The sequence below is a fragment of the Pteropus alecto genome, unplaced genomic scaffold (assembly GCF_000325575.1).
Source record: "Pteropus alecto unplaced genomic scaffold, ASM32557v1 scaffold398, whole genome shotgun sequence".
Classification (NCBI taxonomy): domain Eukaryota; kingdom Metazoa; phylum Chordata; class Mammalia; order Chiroptera; family Pteropodidae; genus Pteropus; species Pteropus alecto.
Genome location: NW_006442497.1, coordinates 4,639,255 through 4,642,223, shown reverse-complemented (window position 1 = coordinate 4,642,223; position 2,969 = coordinate 4,639,255). Strand labels below are relative to the sequence as shown.

At 46.0% G+C, this 2,969-nt stretch overlaps 1 protein-coding gene across 1 annotated transcript in view; it reads right to left on the bottom strand.

The window, feature by feature from the left end:
* Window positions 1–297, bottom strand: part of NTN1 (netrin 1) — a 189,521-nt gene extending 189,224 nt beyond the window's left edge. Inside the window, exon 1 of the mRNA XM_015597381.2 lies at window positions 229–297. The gene's annotated coding sequence lies outside the window, so the exon portion shown is untranslated. The remainder of the gene's footprint in view (window positions 1–228) is intronic.
* Between the last annotated feature and the right edge of the window lie 2,672 nt (window positions 298–2,969).

The window sequence follows — 2,969 nt, the reverse complement described above, 5'->3', positions numbered from 1 at the left end:
TGTCTTACCCCGAAGCCCCACCGGGGAAGGCCGCCCCCAGACGGCCCCAGTCCGCGGCCACCCGCGCCATCCCCGGCTCGGCGCTGCGCCGCTCCAGCTGCCCTGCGAGGCCTTCAGAAAACTTGGGCGCCGCCCTCCAACCGCAGCCCAAGCCAGAGCCTGGCGAGCGCGGGGCTGCCCCGGGCTGCCCGCACCGGGCCCCGACTCCGGCCAGCGGACTGCACTTACCTTCCGAGGCGCCGGGCGGAAGAGGGAGGCGAGCTTTCAGCGGCTCCTGCTGGAGTGCGCTGTGCGCGGAGGAGCGCGCGCCTTTAAGACTCTTCCTCGGGACTCCGCCAGGTGGTGTCAGGCTGGCCTGGCCCTTGAGGCTCCTCACCCCCGTGGCCACTCAGCTTCCCAGCCCGCTCCGGAAAGAACCCCAGCCCTTCGCTCCCACTGCGCGCCCTGCCGTGCCTGCTCCAGCAGAGTTGACCCAAAAGCACAGGACAGGAAGGCTATCATTTGGGACACACGGATGCCCAAGAGAAGGCCACCCATCCTACCCGCTCTGGCTTTGGTTAGCCTGGGGTTGGAGGAATCTATTTTTTTTGGCCGGATGCTGGAGAACCGGAGGCGGAGGGGAGGTTGAGAACTCTTGTCTAAGGACGTGCGATTATGTCTCCACCGTCATTCCCTCAGGAAGCGCCTCAAGTCTGTGCAAAACTGGTCCTCTCTCCCTTGATTCAAGATGGCGAGTGACTTACCTCCTTCAATCACCACTGAAATGACTGAAGAGATAGATAACTGTCGCCACCGAAAACTAGAGAAATGTGTCACTCACATTCCTGAAACAGAAAAGTTTAAGAGGACCCGAGGGAAGAGTGAAGGAACTCCATATTCATCAGGCGGGAAGCTGGAGTCTGCCTGAGAAGAGCCTAGAGCACCCCTGTCTGCGGTGTGCCTCCTCCAAGCTCGAGGTAGAAAGTCCACAGGCACGCGCCGCCGGCCCCGGGGACACTGCGAAGAGCTCACCTGCTGCATGGGATTGCGCGCGTAAAGCGCGATTCAGGCCATTATTAAAATTGTACGTCATATGTCTTCTCTTTCAAAGATTAATTTTTAACATTTATATTGAGATTTCGAACTGCATTAATAGTTAACTCAGTTTTTCTGTCTTCGTTGTTTATTGCTATTTCTTTTATATAAACATCTTCCTCATTCCCGAGTTCCTTATCTGATTAACTTCTCACTCAACTGAAATGCTATTTTGAATAACCCTTGAGGGAAGGGCGTGCGGATGGTGCACTTTTGGGGTCTTTGCATGTCCAAGAATGTCTCACAGACACTGCTAGAGATAGGATCCTATAGGATATAGGATCTAAAACTCTTTATTTACACTTATGACTCTGTAAGGTAGGGATGTTGTCAACGTTAAACAGGGAAGTGAATGAAACGTGCTTACTTTGATCTGAGGCTACGACATAGAGGATCCACGAATTTAACTATTTGTGACTATCAGTTATTAGTTATTCATTGTCTGAATAACTAATAACTGATAGTCACAAATAGTTAAATTGTCTGGTTTTTATAGTTGCAGAAACTTCTAGGTTTTAGAGAATAATATAACTCAGACTCTCTTATCATTTTTTAGACATAAGAATTTAGTTTTCTTCATCTTTTAAAATAAAAAACATTTTTTATATATAGATTCTGTTAATGCCTCCTCTAATAATTGTGACCGTGTGTTAGTCCCTTCTCTCTTCACCTTCACTGTTTCTCCTGCAAAATGAATAAATTGGGCTACATGATTGCTGTGGTCCCATCCAGCTCCAACAGTCTGGTAGTCTATTAGTCTGTGATGAAACACCAACAGCCCTGCCACAAGGAGATACCACTTCACAACGACTAGGATGGCCGTAATAAAGGAGAGAGAGAGAGAGAGAGAGAGAGAGAGAGAGAGAGAGAGAGAGAGAGAGAGAATAACAAGTGTTGGTGAGGATGTGGAGATATTGGAATCCTCATGCATTCCTGATGAGAATAAAAAAAAAACAGGGTGCAGCCAATGGAAAACAGTCTGCCAGTTCTTTAAAAGGTTAGACATACAGTTATCACATGACCTAGAAATTCCACTTCTAGGTATATACTCCAGATAAATGACACATAAGTCCATACAAAAACCTGTACGCAAATGTTTGCAGTAGTATTATTCATAATAGCCAAGAGGGAGAACAACCCGAATGTCCATCGACTGATGAATGAATAAAATATGGCATATCCCCGTAATGCAATGTAATTCAGACAGAAAAAGGAATGAAGTACTGCTACATGCTACAACATGGATGAGGCTTGAAAACAGTATGCTAATTGAAAGAAGCCAGTCACCAAAGGCCATATATTGTATGATTCCTTTTATAACGAAACACCCAGAATAGGCAAATCCATAGACAGAAAGCAGATTAGTGGTTGCCTAGGGCTGGAGATAAGGGCTGGGAGAATGAGAGGTGAATGCTAATGAGACTGGGTTTTATTTGGGGGATGATAAAATTGATTGTGATGATGGTTGCACAATTCTGTGAACAGATGAAAAAACATTGTATTATACACTTTAAATGGATGAATTGTATGGTGTATGAATTCTATTTCAATACAGATGTTATATGAAAAAAAAAATACTTATTGAGCCCTCAGTACTTATCAGGTACTGGGGTAAGTACCTATGATACAAAAGTGAACAAGAAGATGTGGGCTCTGCCCTCAAGAAGCTTACAGTATAATTGGGGATTTAGCTGTTTCAGGGCTCTACATTCTGCCAAAAGAGTAAAATACCTTCCTCCCACTAATGCACAAAGATTTTCATGGCCCATACAAAGGCAAGAGTTTTCTGGATCTTACCATGCCCTAAAACTTACGTATTAACTTTTATGAAGTACTTCTTCCTCTCCGCTGTCTTCTCTTCCCACAATCCTGCTCCGAAAGAAATGGCTGCAGTA